A 19,211-nucleotide genomic window follows, 5' to 3' on the forward strand; every position below is an offset into this window, starting at 1 on the left:
TTGTCTTGTTCCTGACCATAGGGGAAAAGCTGTCAGGTTTTCCTCTTTGAGGATAATGTTAGCTTTGGTTTTGTATATGTGCTTTATGATGTTGAGGTAAGCAAAAATCTCTTAACAAACAAGAGTTCTGGGCCAGATGGTGTCCCAGGAGAATTATACCAGACATTTAAAGAAGAGTTAATTGTTCTCAAACTGTTCCAAAAAATAGAAATGGAAGGAAAACTTCCAAATTCATTCTATAAATTCAGCATTACCTTGATTCCAAAACCGACCAACACCCCACTAAAAAGGAGAATTATAGGCTAATATCCCTTATGAACACGGATGGAAAAGTTCTCAACAAGATACCAGCAAATCAAACTGAACAATACATAAAAAGAGTTATTCACCGTGATGAAGTGGGATTTATTCCTGAGCTGCAGGGCTGGTTCAATAATTGCCAACCAATCAACACGATACATGACATTGATAAAAGAAAGGATAAGGAGCATATGATCCTGGCGATAGATGCAGAAAAGCATTGATAAAATACAGTATCCAGTCTTGATAAAAAACCTTCAACAAAGTACGGGTAGACGGAATATTTAGGTACTATTTTAAGTACTTTGTGTATTTCATTCAATCCTCATAACAAAGCTTAAGGTCAATACTCCCCTGAATATAGATGTGGTTAATGGAGCAGAGAGTGTTTGAAATAACTTGTCCTAGGTTACCCAGATAGAAGGTTGTGGAGCTGGAATATGGATGCAAGCATCTGACTATGGAGCCTATGCTATTATCTGTATGCCAAACTGCCTTTAAAACCTCTTAGAAAAATAAATTCTGGTTAATATAGGGCCTAACATACATAAAAACATTATAAACACTTAGGGCTTAAAACTGTTGTTCAGGTAGAGTAATAAAAGTCCTAGTTACATGAGACAGGCCCATTTTATACCTGTTATTGGATATCTGTTCAGCTTAACATCTTTCTCTGATCCTTAATTTATTTCAATAAAGTGTCACATAATGACTGCATTAAGATGACCCAGGATGAATTTGGTAGTCTTCTACTTGAGAGTTCAGGATTCTGTCATGATCTCATATAATGATGTAAGAGATGCATGGGAAGAATACAGAATTCTCACCCCAACACAGGATTAAATTTAAAAGATGACTCAAAATAACCTCTTTCTTTTCCTGACTTTTTTCAGACACAGGGTAACTGTAGAGGATAGTATGCAGAGCTAAGGGTGATAAAAAATGATGCATACTGAGAAGGTAGCCGCCAGAGCCAGCTAAGTCCTTCTGGTCTCAGTTAGTGGCATTTGATAGTATTACCATTGTTGAACATGTAATAATGGCTTGGGCTATGGATTGTCAAAGTCACAAGGCTGCCAGGCTGCCAGTTGGTAGCTTAAGTGAGAAATGTGGGGAAATGCAGGTTAATAAATGTTAAATATGTGCAGAAAATGGAGTCTGAGTGCTGCCATCAAGAGAATAGGGGTTTATCTAGATGTTCTTGTTGCAGTGTTTTTGTCATTTATTGAACAGCATATAATCGATAACTATTTTCTTATTTGGTAATACAGTTACATTTTAAATTAAGTTGTTTTAGTTGTAATGAGCTTTTAAAAAGCACAAAATAACATGTTTAAGATTTTACAGAGTCCTTCATTTCTCAAGAAAGCTGATAATGAAGTATGACTTAAAGTATTTTGGGGTTCTGAATATCTGCCATGGGGCTTGATGTAGTATCAACAACCACATGAGAGCCAGAAGATACATCACTGCTAACAAAGCATTAACATCTTTAGCAGTTTGTTTTTATTTTAGAAGATTAAGCTTGAATACATCAATTTAATACAGGCAGCAGCAAGAAGTACCACATATATCAGTGTCTGAAGTATGGCTTTCAGTGACCTTAGATGATTGTTTTGTTATTTTAGCTTTGCTTACTTTTGTTTCCAAGATTCTTACAGATATATATAAAGTGCAGAAGTAGCTGGTAATATATTGGTTCTATTTACAGAAGAACCTCACATATAGGTAAAAATAAGGTCAGTTTTATATCAGTCACATTCAAAGCTTCAAATAGAAAATAAATTAATTTGTTTTTAGTAGTGGCTCAAATTTTCATCTAATTGTAGAATTAACATAAAGTTTTGAAAGTTCATTCCATTAAAAGTAGAATACCTGGTATTATTTTGAATTTTTTCTAATTTTGTTTGAACAATTAAACCTGAAGGTAAAATTATTTGTTTTTGTAGTTATGTTCATATAGAAACTCATTTGAGTATTGTTGAACTACTAAATTAGAAAATCTGAGACTAGATTCTGTGGGTCACTAAATTTTTATATAAAGAAAATTAAGGAAAAGATATGAGCTCACAATTGGTGTTGCTGCACAAATAATTCACTAATTTATCTAATTCAGCTGTCATATTTACAAAAAGTGTAAACAGGGGATGTCAAGTTTAAAACATGTTTATAACCAAACTGAAATCTCACAATTTTAATGACAAAACTGATGTTGACCCGGGGTGGGGGGGGGGGGGGAGCTCAAATATAGGGAGAATGCATAAAATATATCTTTGCTGCTTTTTACCAATAAATACAAATAATTAGTTTTGTTTGTATTTTGAACAAAGTTGGTTGAGGATCTTTAATTAAATATTCAATGAATGGAGACCCCAAAGCTTTAGCTTTGGAAGCTTTTGGCAAATTGCATTTATTAAAGATAAAGATTGCAAAGGGAAGAACATGAAGTTGATCTGTCTTAGAGCAAGGAAGGAACTGAAAAGTTTGAACTAGTTGTTAAAAAATTATAAGTCTACAATGATAATTTTATTATGAATCTTGGGATATATAAATTTGAGGGAAAGAAGATTTTTTAAAAAAATAATTGGATATCCTATTTTATTGTATATGTTTATACTATTGACCAGAATGGAAAAAAGATGAAAAAGTCTACAATCTAATAGTCTTTAAATTTGGCAAAACATTAAAAACAATTATAAACAAAAAATCTGTATATGATGACTGTTTTCTGATAAATATAATTATACAAAGAGTTTTTAAATTAATGCAAAAAGACAATAGCTGTGAATATATTTGAACTGCTATATTTACACATGTCAATTAGCAAAATTTTAAAATTAGTACATCTATTTAAGAGAACTTGCTTTAAATTGACTATATGACTCAATATCCATGGAACACTATTTCTCAATTGTTATATTTATTTTATATGAATATATAAATATGTCAATATAAATGCATATTATTTAATGTAAATATTAACATAAATAAGTTTAAAGATTGTAACCATAAGACGCAATGTTAAAGAAAGTTCCAGGGAATTTATGACACAATTTCAATTAGTAAGACTGTTTTGTTTGAAACCTTTATTGAGAGTTTTTATGATTAATGGATGTTGGATTTTGTCACATGCCTTTTCTGCATCTGTTGAGACTATCATATGATTTTTGTCCTTCATTTGTTAATGTTGTGTATTGCATTGATTGATTTGTGGGTATTGAACCATCCTTGCATCCCTGGAATAAATCCCACTTCATCATGACGAATTATACTTTAAATGTATTGTTGAATGCAGGTTGCTGTTATTTTGTTGAGAATTTTTGCCTCTTTGTTCATCAGAGATACTGGCCTGTAGTTTTCTTTTCTCTTCTTTTCTTTTCTTTTCTTTTCTTTTCTTTTCTTTTCTTTTCTTTTCTCTTCTCTCCTCTCCTCTCCTCTCCTCTCCTCTCCTCTCCTCTCTTTTTCTTTTCTTTTCTTTTCTTTTCTTTTCTTTTCTTTTCTTTTCTTTTCTTTTCTGTAGTATCTTTGCCTGGTTTTGGTATCTGGGTAATGCTGGCCTCATAGGATGTATTTGGAAAATTTCATTCCTCTTTGTTTTTTGGAGTGGTTTGAGGAGAATAGGTATAAGCTGTTTTTTCTAATGTTTGGTAGAATTTACCTGTGAATCCATTTGGTCCTAGACTTTTATTTTTTGGGAGTATTTGATTTTTGATTCAGTTTCATCCATAGTAATAAGTCTGTTGAGTTTTTGTTTTTTTTTTCCCCGGGTTCACTTTTGGAAGATTGTATATTTCTAGGAATTTATCCATTTCTTCTAGGTTGTCTGATTTATTGTCATATCATTTTTCATAGTAGTTTCTTATAATCCTTTGTATTTCTGTGGTGTCAATTGTTACTTCTTCTATTTCAATTCTGATTTTACTTATTTAGTACTTCTGCCTTTTTATCCTGATGAGTCTGGCTAAAGGTTTATGAATTTTGTTTATCTTTTCAATGAGATAGCTCTTGGTTTTCTTTCTTTTTTTCTTTTCTTCTCTTTCCTTTTTCTTTATTTTCAATTCATTTTCCACTCTGGTCTATTATTTCTATCTACTAACTCTAGATTTGTTTGGTCTTTTTTCCCCCTAGTTGCTTTAGGTGTAAGGTTATACTGTTTATTTGAGATTTTTCTTGTTTTTTTAAAGTAGACCAGTATTGCTATAAATTTCCCTCTTAGAAGTGCTTTTGCTGTGCCCCATAGATTTTGGAATGTTGTGTTTTCATATTCATTTTTTTCTCCACATATTTTTTGAGTTCCTCTTTGATTTCTTTATTGATCCATTGCTTGCTCAGTAGCATGTTGTTTGGCCTCACATGTTTTATGAGTCTTCCAGTTGTTTTCTTGTAATTGACTTCTAGTTTCATACCACTGTGGTCAGAAAAGATGTGTGATATGATTTCAGTGTTCTTAAATTTATTAAGAGCTATCTATTCTGTGGCCTAAGATATGATCTACCCTGGAGGATTTTCCATAGTGAATATCTACTGCATAATAAAAACAGGTCTAAGATAATGATTAAGTTATATGAATTTATTTCAAAATAATTATTCACATGTGATATTTATTTAGATAATCAATATAAAGTAGTTTATAAAAATATATTTTTCTTTAATTATGAATATATTCTTTTTATTCTTTAGAAAAAATAGTTGTGAAAATAGCTTATGAATAAAATATAAAACTTTATCACACTTCTTATTTATAAAATATCCTAGTTAGATAAATTAAATGTTTATGCTAGGTATAGAAAACAGGAGGTGCTTAGGAGTTGAGGCAAAGGAGGTTTCAGCATATTCTGGTATATTTTATGATAGCTTCATGTATATTTGAGTTGAAAATTTCATACTTTATTAAAACTGGGAGACTTTTTGAGGCAAAAATACGTTTTTTAATATTTTTCTTTCACTTATATTTCTTAGAAATATTTCTTATTTCTCACTACACTTTTGTTGTTCTCATAATTTAGATAGTCTAGATTGGCCCCGTTTTACAATAAACCTAGAATTATTATTTCATATGGAACCTGTCTTCTAATCTTATACTTTGTGACAGAAATGAAAGGAGAAGAGAAGAAGTAGCATTATATTTCAAACAATAATATAATATCACCTTACACAAGAATAAGATTTTGAATATGTTATTTTTTTGGCACTGATTCCAGTCTTCTGTTAAACCCTGTTTTCAAGTTTTGGAGTCATTCTCAACTTGGGGCCAGGGAAAGGAAGGGTCTTTGAAATACCAGAAAAGAGCACAAAGCTGGAAGGCAAAGAGTACATTCTGGAATTCCCTGTACCTTCCTGGTTCAATCTCCCTGGAAAAGGTGAATCAAATAGGTGCTAAGTCCCTAGGAGATTTGTGGTACAGTTTCTGGAATGCCTGATCATTTGGGTGAGGAAATCAAGGCTCAGCACATTTGAAGGGAATAATTTGGAGGTGGTATGCCTCACTCCAGACATTGACACATGACAAAACCAAGTTATTACAATATATAGTATGAAGTGCTTCACGTTATAGAGTGCAAGATCTTTATCTTTCAGTCAGTTGTCAAATGCTGGGATTATCAGATAAATGTTCATATTTTCAGGAAAGACTAGTATATTCATTAGGCTGACTTTGAACCTGGATGTTTAACATAGTTTATGCTCTTCTTACATGCTAAATTAGCTATTAAATAGGAAAATCAGAACCTTTAAATATTTTCACCAAAATATAGCTGTTTTTACCTCAGAAATAATTCTGTCCATCAACAAGGTTTTATTTTTGTTTTTCTCAATGGTGTCAGACAACCAGCTTGACTCTTTCCTCCATTGAAATGATGAAATTGAATTTGAATAAATTTGAATACATTGGAGTGGTTTTCAATTACAACCTTATCGTGTCAATAATTGCTCTTGTTTTAAAAATTTTTTTTAATAAATAGGATCATATGATTTGGGCTCAAAACCAAAGTAACCACTTTATGGATTAAATGAAATTATCTAATTTAAATCGATGTTTGGATATAATTAAAACATTATACTAGTGCATTTATACAGCTGCAGAGTTTTTGCATCAATATTTTTAACCTCAAGGTTGTAAGTAATTATGTATAATTGGTTTAGCGTCTATTAAAATAATTAGATTATAGTGATGCCATATCAAATGTGTGTGTGTGTGTGTGTGTGTGTGTGTGTGTGTGTGTGTGTGTGTATTTTGGAGTTAATTTTTAGCAGTTAGCTTTCTCATAGACCCTATCAGCATTGTAATTTGATTTGTGCCTCCAGAAAGTTACTGGAACCACAGGTTTGGGAACTCTGTTGCTTGAATTGCTCTGCAGGAGAACACAACATTCTGTGCCTGGCACAAAGCTAATAAACTCTGACCTGGACCATATTCAAATATATTTTGTAAATATACACTATCAAAGAATATTTGTCCTATTGAATTATTATGCTGCACACCTGAAACTAATATACTATTATATGTCATTTATATGGCAATAAAAAGGGGGGGCAGGAGGTAATTTGGGTGACAATAGAAATGTTCTGTATCTTGTTTGCGTTGTATACCACTACTGTACTCTTATGTCAAAACTCAATGAATTATACACTTAAAAGCATTGAATTTTATTGATGTGAATTGTACCTTAATTAAACTGGAAAACATAAATATGTAGTCTTACGGGCATTCAAAAGCAACAAAGAACAAGAATTAATGAAATAAAGGAGAAAACGATATAACTGTCCTCCTCTTCCAAGCTGTGATAATGATTGTTCTAACTGGCTATTTATATATTGGCAAATCAGACAAAATAAATTCCTTCTGCTTTTGTGCCCCTGCTCTTTTTGTATAGTCTTCTGTCATGGAAACATAAATGCTTTATTTTATTTCTAATTTTACAAACCAATTTCCCATTAGGAATCTGTAGTATCTTAAGGTGGTTTATCTCAACATAGCTTACTTACCATAGCATATTGCCTGGCCAAGTTGTAGGTCCCTCTTTCTTTTATGTATGTGTATATGTATATGGGTGTGTGTGTGTATTCAATGTATAGGTGTATATGTGTATGTATATATACACGTGCATATGTATGTATATGCATATATGTACATATATATGTGAACATATACATATGATACCTAATATATGTGTATATGTTGAAAATACTAGAAGACATTATTTTTCTCTTTATTGTAAATAATTCTCTAGTTTTCCTATTTTTTATTTAATTTCTTAATTGTACTCAATTTTTGTTTTCCATTCTCTTTATATTTTATTTGATCATTAACCTTTTTTGTTAAGTAGTGTATTGAGGACTTTCACAAGTATGCCTCCATTTGGGAATTTATAGGTTGAATATACAAAACCCCAAACAATCTATCAGTGCTTTTTTATACATGTGTACACACTTACATACAATACCACAACATACCAAATTTAATAAAGAAAAAAAGGATGATTGGTTCAGTTCTTATTATTTAGCAGATTGAATTTATCCTATAAAGGTACAAGGTAAGACAGATGCCAAGATTTCCAACTCAAAAACTCCCACTGGCAATCACTCAGCCAGTCAATTCATACATATATAATATCAAATTTTATTACTCTATCCCTATATACACAACATATGCAGTCCCTTATTAGCCATTACTACTTTGCTACTCATTCTCACATTTTCCCACTTTTAATATTCCCTAAAGTGTGCTCTTCAGTATAGTTTGACTACTTTCATGATATCCTTTATAATTTTTTTTGTTAGTACATCTGCTTGTTGTATTTTTAGTCTCCTTCCCATGCAACTTTGTTTTGTTAAGTGTAGAAAACAATAAAATAAAATGGCATTCTATCCCTAAAATTCAAGATAAGAGTCTTAGTTTAATCTCTGCCTCTTATGTATTTTTGTGAAATTTACTCTAATTCTCTAGGTGTCTTATTGTCTTCCATAAACTCATAATGACATCTGTCCACCTTACACTGAAGTTGTAAAGATTAAATAAGGGAATGGATTTATAGATTCTGAGTGAGTCATCTGGCTTCAAACAGGCTTTTGTTCCACTGTGAAGTACTGACTCTTTTCTAGACTCATGTTTTACATGGAAAATCTGTATTAATTGCTGTTATGGTAAGACTTTCTCCAATTCAGCCAATACTCATTGGGGTAATACTGTGTGTGGTACTATTTTAGGTGTTGGGGATATTGTAGTGAACAGAGAAGATTGCTTCCATTAAAAAACAAAGTTCAACTGAGTAAATTTTAAAGATCTTATTGGCTTTATTCAGCAATTCATTATTGGGAGCATCTAATCTAATAGATAGAAAAGATCTCCAAAGAACTATATAGGCAAGAGATTGTATAAGTAGAAAGGAACAAGAACAAGGGGGTTGCATTATGTGAGAAACAAATTGGTTATTGCAAAGTTACTTTCCTTACAGGGCATGACAGGAGTTTATCAGTCAGATAACCTAACTAATGCTGGTCAGGTGATTCATGATTGGTTTAAGATTCCATTTTTGGAAGAGCTAACATTGTAATTAAGTCTTGTTGTGATGATGTAGGTGATGGGGTAGAGAGGGATTGCAAGGAAGCAGAGTTGGGAAAACTACTTTTAGATATTGACAATTGCATAGTGTAAGCTAAAGTGAATTTATGGATATTTTTGGTTTTGTTTGTCAACTAAGTCATACATTCACTTTTCTTATTAAAATAAAATGTAGGCAAAGTGCAGTAGACTCTGCACACTGACTGAGAAGCCTGCTTGGGATTCTCCCTTTCTTCCTCTCTCTCTGCCCCTCCCTACTCACACTCTCTCTCTCAAAATAAGTAAATTAAATTAAAAAAAAAAAGAATATATATATATGTGTGTGTGTGTGTGTGTGTGTGTGTGTGTGTGTGTTAAAAGGTCATCAAGCATGGCTAGGATAGACCCAGGACAGTATTGCTCTGCTTCTGGAGAGAAGACAGACAAACAACCTGGGGCAGACGACATGGAAACAGAGATCTGAAGAATGCCTAGGGCATACAGTGAGTATGTGGAGTGATTATTCCCTCTTCTTGGAGCACTTCCTTGAGAGATAGCTCTCGTGGAGACAGCTCCCTGGAAACAAAGAAGCTGGCTGAGGCATTTCTCTCCCCTGCACCTGAGCGTAAACACGGAGCTAGTAGAGGAAAGCAGCACAGCACCAACATTGGCTGCCTAAGTTACTTACACCAAGCCCCACACCCCTGTGCTCTGGCAGAACTACCCTTCTCAGTCAAGCTTGCTTCATTCCCAGTGTGGCAGTCCTCTCCCCAAGACCAGTACAAAATCCTGCCCCCATGTCTGGTTCTATAGGGCTTCAGTTCTGGTGGAGATTGTGTTAGGTCTCATTTCACAAGCAGATGGGAGCACACCTGGTTAAAACTTCCCACAGTCAGGACAAGGATCAAACACTTCCCACAGCAGGCAAGGAGAGCCTCTGCAGACAACTGGCCTGAAGGATAGAGCAGCCAGAACACAATAGCAGAGCACATGCAGCACACACCAGAGACACTCCCTGAAATGTCATGACCTGGGATCTCATCTTCATAAGGCCTTTACTTTCAGGAACATGAGACATAATTGGCATTTCTGACACACAGAAGGCAGAGACTTAGACAAAATGTGAAGATAGAGGAATTTATCCTAAATGAAAGAACAAGATAAGGCCACAGAGATCAACACAAAACATATAAAAGTAACATCCCTGATGGAGAATTTATTTTTTTTCCAATATATGAAGTTTATTGTCAAATTGGTTTCTATACAACACCCAGTGCTCATCCCAAAAGGTGCCCTCCTCAATACCCATCGCCCACCCTCCCCTCCCTCCCACCCCCCATCAACCCTCAGTTTGTTCTCATTTTTTTTAATTTTTTTTAACGGTTTTTATTTATTTTTGAGACAGGAAGAGACAGAGCATGAACAGGGGAGGGTCAGAGAGAGGGAGACACAGAATCTGAAACAGGCTCCAGGCTGAGCTGTCAGCACAGAGCCCGACGCGGGGCTCGAACTCACAGACCGCGAGATCATGACCTGAGCTGAAGTCAGCTGCTTAACCAACTGAGCCACCCAGGCACCCCTGTTCTCAGTTTTTAAGAGTCTCTTATGATTTGGCTCTCTTCTACTCTAACCTCTTTTTTTATTCTCCTTCCCCTCCCCCATGGGTTTCTGTTAAGTTTCTCAGGATCCACATAAGAGTGAAACCGTATGGTATCTGTCTTTCTCTGTATGGCTTATTTCACTTAGCATAACACTCTCCAGTTCCATCCATGTTGCTACAAAGGGCCATATTTCATTCTTTCTCATTGCCACGTAGTACTCCATTGTGTATATAAACCACAATTTCTTTATCCATTCCCTGATGGAGAATTCAAAGCAACAGTCAACTCACTGGGCTTGAGAAAAGAACAGAAAACATCAGGGAGGCCCCTGTTACAGAGATAAAAGAGATAAAAAAAGAATCAGAGATGAAGAGTGTAATAAATGAGATTGGAAACAGGCTTGATGCTGTGAATAGCAGGCTGGAAGAAGCAGAGGAATAAACTAGTGACCTAGAAGACAAAATAATTGACATAATGAAGCTGAACAAAAGAGAGAAAGGGTGACACAACATGAGAATAGGTTTAGGGAAATGTGACTCCATCAAATGTAATAACATTTATATTATAGGAGTCCCAGAAGAAGACAGAGAAAGGGGATAGAAAATTCATTTGAAGAAATAATAGCTGAAAACTTCCCTAATCTGAGTAAGGAAACAGACATCCAGATACATGAGGCACAGAGAATTCCCATCAAAATTAACAAAAGCAAGCCAAAACCAACACATACTATATTTAAATTTCCAAAATGTAGTAATAAAGAAAAAATCTTAAAAGCAGCAAGACAGTCCTTAACCGTCCTTAACTTACAAGGGAAACCCCATAAGGCTAACTGAAGATTTCTTAACAGAAACTTGACATGGCAGAAGAAAGTGGCATGATATATTCAAAAGTGTTGAATGGAAAAAATTTGCATTCAATAATACTATATCCAGCAAGGATATCATTCAGAACAGAAGGAGAGAGAAAGATTTTCACAGACAAAGAAAAACTAAAGAGGTTCATGACCACTAAACTACCGCTGCAAGAAATACTAAAGCGGACTCTGAGCAGAAAGGAGAGAGCAAAAGTGAAAGACAAGAAAGAATCAGAGAAAATCTCCAGAAACCATGACAAAACAAGTAATAAAATGACAATAAATACATATCTATCAAATCTATCAATAATTTTTTTGAATGTAAATGGACTAAATTGTCCAATCAAAACACATAGGATGTCAGAATAGATTTAAAAAAAAAAGACCCATATATATTCTGCCTACAGAAGACTCTTTAGACCTAAAGACACTTGCAGATAGAAAGAGGAGGTGGAGCACCATTTATCATACAAATGGATCTCAAAAGAAAGCTGGAGTAGCAATGCTTATATCAGACAAACTACACTTTAAGACAAAGACTGTAACAAGATCCAAAGAAGGGCACTATATAAACATAAAGAATACAATCCAACAAGAAGATATAACAACTGTAAATATTTATGCACCCAGCATGGGAAGACTCAAATATAAAGAAATTAATAGCAAACATAAAAACTAACTTATAATAACACAATAATAGTAGGGGACTTTAATGCCCCAAGTACATCAATGGACAGATTATCTAAAGAGAAAATAAACAAGGAAAGAATGTCTTTGAATGGCACACTGGATCAGATGGACTTAACGGATATATTCAGAATATTTCCGTCCTAAAACACCAGAATACATATTCTTTTCAAGTGCACATGGAACATTCTGCAGAATTGGTCACATATTAGGCCACAAAACAAGCCTTAACAAAGACAAAAGGAATGAAGTCATACCATGCATAATATCAGACCATGACACTGTGAAACTAGAATTCAATCATGAGGAAAAGTCAGGAAACCACAAATACACTGAAGTTAAACAACAGGCTACTAAGCAATGGATCAACCAAGAATTCAAGAATAATTTTTTTAAAAATAACATATAAACAAATAAAAATGAAATCATAATGGTCCAAAACCTTTGAGGTGCAGCAAAAGCACTCCTATGAGGAACATATATAGCAATACAGGCCTATTGAAGAAGCAAGAAAAATATCAAATAAACAACCTAACCTTACACCTAAAGGAGCTATAAAAAGAACAACAAATGAAGTGTAAGGTCAACAGAAGGAGGAAATAATAAAGATAAGAGCAGAAATAAATTATATAGAAACAAAAAACAACCCAATACAATAGGTCAATGAAACAAGGAGATGGTTCTTTGAAAAAATTAATAACATTGATAAACCTCTAACCAGTTTTATCAAAAAGAAAAGATAAAGCACCAAAATAAGTAAAGTCACACATGAGAGAGGATAAATAACAACCAACAGAAATACAAGAAAATATTATGAAAAACTATATGCCCCAAATTGGGTAACCTAGAAGAAATGGATAAATTCCTAGACACATAAATTACCAAAACTAAAACATGAAGAACTAGAAAACTTAAACAAATTGATAACCTGCAAAGAAATTGAATCTGTAATAAAAAAAAAACAAAACAAAAACCCCAAAAACAACAACAAAAAAACTTCCAACAAAGAGTAGTCCAGGGACAAATGGCCTCACAGGCAAATTCTGACAAACATTTAAAGAAGAGTTAATACCTATTTTTCTCAAACTATTACAAAAAATGGAAGAGGAAGGAAAGCTTCCAAATTCCTTCTGTGAGGCCAACATTTCTGTGATACCAAAACCAGATAGAGACAACACAAAACAAAAACAATTACAGGACAATATCCCTGATGAACCTAGATGTAAAAATTCTCAATAAAATATTAGCAAACTGAATCGAAGAATACATTAAAAAAATCATTCACCATGATCATGTGTGATTTATTTTTGGGTTGCGAGAGTGGTTCAATATTTGCAAATCAATCCATACAGTACACCACATTAATAAAAGAAAGGAAAAGAACCATATAATCATTTCAATAGATGCAGAAAAAGCATTTGACAAAGTACAATATCCACTCATGATAAAAACCGTCAACAAAGTAGGATTAGAAAGAACATTTCTCAACATAATAAAGGCCATCTATGAAAAACCCACCGTGACAGCATCCTCAATGGGGAAAAACTGAGAGATTTTCCCCTATTGTCAGGAACAAGATAAGGATGTCCACTCTCATCACTGTTATCTAACATAGTACTAGAAATCCTAGCCACAGAAATAAGACAACAAAAGGAAATAAAAGGCATACAAATCATCAAGGAAGAAGTAATTCTTTCACTACTTGCACATGACATGATACTCTATATAGAAAACCTGAAAGACTCCACCAAAAACTTCTAGAACTGATAAATAATTTCAGTAGTCACATGATGTAAATGTGATCAATGTACAGAAATATGTTGTGTTTCTATACACAAATGATGAAATATCAGAGAGAGCAATAAAAGAATCTATCTCATTTACAATTGTACCAAAAACAATAAGAAAATTAGAATAAACCTAACCAAAGAGGTTAAAGACCTGTTCTCTGAAAAATTTAAAACATTGATGAAAGAAATTGAAGATGGCAGAAAGAAATGGGAAGACATTTCATTCTAATGGATTGGAAGAATAAATGCTGTGAAAATGCCTATACTACCCAAACCAGAATGCACATTTAATGCAGTTCCTACCAAAATACCAAGAGCTTTTTTCACAGAGCAAAGGCTAACAATCCTAAAAATTTTTTGAACCACAAAAGATTCCAAATAGCCAAAGCAACTTTACAAAAGAAAAGCAAAGCTGGAGGCATCACAATTCTGGGCCTCAAGGTATTTTCCAAATGTGCAGTGGTTAAAATAGTATGATACCGGCACAAAAACAGATACATAGCTCAATGGAACAGATTAAAAAAAATCAGAAATAAATCCAAAATTATTTGGACCATTAATTTTTGCCAAAGCAGGAAAGAATATCTAATGGGAAAAAGACATTATCTGCATCAAGTGGTGTTGGGAAAACTGGAGAGACACATGCAAAAGAATGAAACTAGATCACTTTCTTATACCATATACAAAAATAAATTCAAAATGGATTAAAGACCTAACTATGATACAGAAAGCAATCAAAATCCCAGAATGGAATACAAGCAGTATCTTTGACATTGGCCACAGCAACTTCTTTCCAGATTTGTCTCTGAGACAAGGGAAACAAAAGCAAAAATAAACTATTGGTATATCATAAAAATAAAAGCAAAGGAAATGAAAGAAAACTAAAAGAGAACCGACAAAATGGGAGAAGATGTTTGCAGATGACATATCTGATAAATGGTTGGTATCCAAAATATATAAATAACTTATAAAACTCAATACCCCAAAAACAAATAATCCAAATAAAAAATAGGCAGAAGACATGAACATTTTTTCCAGAGGAGACGTACAGACGGCCAACTCACATAAAAAGATGCTCAACATCACTCATGATCAAGAAATGCAAATAAAAACTACAATGAGATATCACCTCATACATGTCAGAATGGCTAAAATCAACAACATAAGAAACAACAGGTGTTGGCAAAGATCTGGAATAAGGGAATCATCTTGCACTGTTAGTGAGAATGCAAACTGGTTCAGCCACTCTGGAAAACAGTATGGAGGTTCCTCAAAAACTTAAAAATAAAACTACCCAATGGTCCAGCAGTTGTACCACTAGGTATTTACCCAAAGTATACCAAAAAATATCAATTCAAACAGGTACATGCAACCCGATGTTTATAGTAGCATTGTATATGATAGCCAAATTGTAGAAATAGCCAGTGTCCATCAACCGATAAATGGATGAACAAGTGAAATAAATATACAATGGAATATTACTCAGATGTACGAAGAATGAAACCTTCCCATTTGCAATGACAGGGATGGCTGTAGAGAGTATTATGCTAAATAAAATAAGTCCATAAGCTAGAGAGAGACAAATACCATATGATTTCACTCGTATGTGTAATTTAAGAAAAAAACAAGTAAAGGACAAAAAAAGAGAGAGAGAGGCAAACCATGAAACAGACTCTCAACTATGGAAAACAAACTGATGGTTGCCAGAATGGAGGTGGGTGGGGTATGGGTTATATAGGTGATGGAGCTTAAAGATTGCACTGTGATGAGCACTGAGTGTTATATGGAAGTATTGAATCATTATATTTTACACCTGAAACTAGTATTACACTGTATTTTAACTAACTGAAATTTAAATAAAAACTTCAAAAAGGAAAGTACAAACTGCAGAAAACCTCCTTCAAGTAACATCTTTTTGTCATTAAGATATAAGGGCTTTGAAACTAACGTATAGAAGCATCTGGGAAAAGCCATGTGTTTCACTGCTTGGAAAACACACTGTGCTTAAATTGTCAAAAAATTCTTTAAAATTATGTAGATTTTGTTCCAAATCTCAATTCTGACCTATTCCTATTTAAACTCTCAGATTTCTTATTTATACATTGGGGGAAAATTTAAGCAACTGATAAGATGCCTAGCATGAAACAAACATTTGGCAAAGGATTGTTTCCTTCGTTTTATGTCCTTTATTTTCATTGGCCCCTAAAATCTTTTTATTCCTTGGTTTTCATGGGTCATTAACATTCTCTGATATATAGTTCCATCCACTATCTAATACATGAATTCATTTTAAAATCTTCCATTTATTTAAATTCCAAAACGATGCTCACTTATGACCATTCGAATCTCTGTTTAAATATATCCACTGATAAAAGAAAACCCATTTACTGTAACTTCTCTTCACTGGTCCATTGAATCTTGTTTGAGACTGGGAATAGGAAAGACATCAACTGGATGGGAATTATCATTAACTGAAGTAATATAGATTATTAGCATTTATACATATTATTATTAAAATAATATATAATATTATCAAAAATTATATAACACTGTTATTAAAATAATAATTGTATTGGTATCACAGGTTTGTATTAATGTTTCCTAATTCCTCATATGACATTTTTCACTACTTAAAAAGACAAGTGTTTCTGATGAGGTTAATGGTGGAACGTGGGTGAGAAACTAAGGAGAAAAGAAACTCATTTCTTTCTGAAAATCTATTGTTTTAGTAACGGCTGTATTTGAAAACCCTGACAGTCAGTTCCTTTATTCAAGAACATTTATCCCCATATGTTTTGTGGTTCCACAGCATAAAAATTACCTATTGGAGGAGTTATTGCTTCAGGCAATAATGAGACCATAAATCTGTTAGCCTCTGGTTAAGGTCCCTGGAAACGCGCAAGGGCTTTTGGGACTGTTGTTTTCCTGAAAACTGTAAAATCATCATTTTTGTTGATCATTTAAATGAGGCAAGTTTCTCCACTTGGGGCAGGATTGCTTTGATAGAAACTAAATTATGAGGTCTCCAATCCACAGCAGTTGGGAGACACTTTGATTGAACAAAGCAATTATGTTCTGGAAAATAAGATTGCTTGACAGAGAGCATTCAAAATGCCTATTAGATAGAGTTTGCATTTGGAGATCACTTGCACTCTAGGCAAGCAATGATACCTTGACCATTTGATTTTTAACTGGCAAATCTCTAGGAGAGATTATGTGAAAGGCATACAGTAGTTGTGTACTGTCTCTGTACTGCTTTCTAATTTCTGTAATAAAGGATGGCTTTTACTAACATTGGGAAACTTAAAACTACCATGCAGGATTAGAAATACAGGGAATTAAATTGATTTATAAAGTTACACCATCTTGCAACCAATGTTTGACTTGGAATTAGAAAGCTAGGTTCAAATGAACTTTCTAACCTTTATTAGCTATAGGAAAACTTAGGACTGACAGAGCCTGTCTTCTCATCAATGAGAAAAGAAGAATACTAATAGCCACTGTGTACCCAATGGGAGGGTTACCAGATCATTATTCATTGATTGTTGTGTTTTAAGACTCTGAGACTAGTCTTTAAACTCAGGGGAATCTAAGAACATCTTTTCATTTAGATAGGCCTAGATTATCAGCCTACATTTATCATAATTTTGAATCTGCTTCTAATTTACTATCCTTTGGAGTGTTTCCTCTTACATAGTTGTTTAGAAAGTGTTATAAAGTATGCTCAAATCCCCTCCTTTTAGTCTTGCTTAGACAAATTCATTTAATTTTAGAGATACTAATTTTTATGTAAATTCCAGTATGGTTAATATACAGTGTTATATTAATTTTAAATGTAGCATATGGTGATTCAACAATTCCATATATTACTCAGTGGTCATCATGGTAAGTGTACTCTTAATCCCATTCACATATATCACCCATTTCTCAGGCCCATCACCCCTCGGGTAACTACCAATTCATTCTCTATAGTCGAGTCTGTTTGTCTCTTTTTTCCCTTTGTTCATTTGTTTTGTCTCTGAAATTCCACATGTGAGTGAGATAATATGTATATGCACCTCTATGTTCATTGCAGCATTATTTACAGTGGCCAAATTATGGAAACATCCCAAGTGTCCACCAAGAGATGAATGGATAAAGAAGTTGTATGTATATACAATAAAATATTATTCAGCCATAAAAAATAATAAAATCTTGCTATTTGCAACAACATGGATGGATGTAGAGTATAGTGGTAAGAAAAATAAGTCAGTTAGAGATATTTTTTGTCACTGTGGGGATACAAATGGTGATAATGAAGAAAATAGTGACTATAAACTTATTTATAAAATCAGAAGAGATTTAACAATAATTGAACATCTTCCATATGTTTACCTCCATTTATCCCTTACAATAATCCTGTGAGATGGTGTTGAAAAAGGCTGAAGAGATTAGGTGACTTGTCTAAGTCATATAAACATAAGACATGTATAACTGAAAGACTGTTTCTGAAGCCAAAGACTGTGATTATTATATTATACCCAGTTGTCCAATGGAAATGGTAATTTTACAACCTTTTGTTATCATTAATATTCACTATTCATAGCTCCTTTTCTTAATCTAAATGACTTTGTACTCTTATTCCTCAAGGTAAAGTTCACAAAACTGTTTATCTCTAGACCTGAGTAAACCATTCCTTTATTATTTCTACTCTCAAGTCTGTGGTTCATCAGAATGGTGCCATGTGAAATATTGGAAATAAGACAGACCTTGGTTGGCTTTCTGATTTTGCACTTACTAACTGAAGTTGGGTCACTTTGCTGAATCTATCTTACTTGCAATCTTCTTATCTATAACCTGCTGAGAATGTTTAGCTTGCAAGAGTTTTTAACTGATATTAACTAAGAAAATATACTAAAGTTGTCTAGCCTGCACATGTATGTAAAATTACCTATTAGTAATTGTAGAAACATGCCAAAATGAAAATGCATACAAGTGTGAGAATGTGCCCAAATTTAATCTTAATATATAAAAAATATTGCTTGAAATTGAATTCCTTCCTCCCACACTTGAGTCACTTGGCCCTGCAAAACTTTTGGATAGCTACAGGTAAGAATGTTGTTTGGTTCCTTGACAGAGTGAGCATGGTGATATTGCAGTCACTCATAGTACTGAGCATGTTTTGACAGGTGTTACTTCAGTCGTGGCTGCACTTGTAAACTTAAGTGCTGGAATTTTTAAAATCATCTTCTTTAGATGCACATAGAATCCCTATGAAAATAGTTTCTTGTATGCTTTCATTCTTTCTCAGGACTTTCATGGTTGGTCTCCAGAATTAAGTTAAAAGTTGTTTCCACAAATCATGAGGCCCCATGAAATTGGAAAGATTGGGACAACATATATATTAGTTCCATTCAATATTCCAGACACAGTATATATCATTTAGAATTCAGACAGATTAT

Source organism: Panthera leo, chromosome D1, assembly GCF_018350215.1.
Source record: "Panthera leo isolate Ple1 chromosome D1, P.leo_Ple1_pat1.1, whole genome shotgun sequence".
Classification (NCBI taxonomy): Eukaryota; Metazoa; Chordata; class Mammalia; order Carnivora; family Felidae; genus Panthera; species Panthera leo.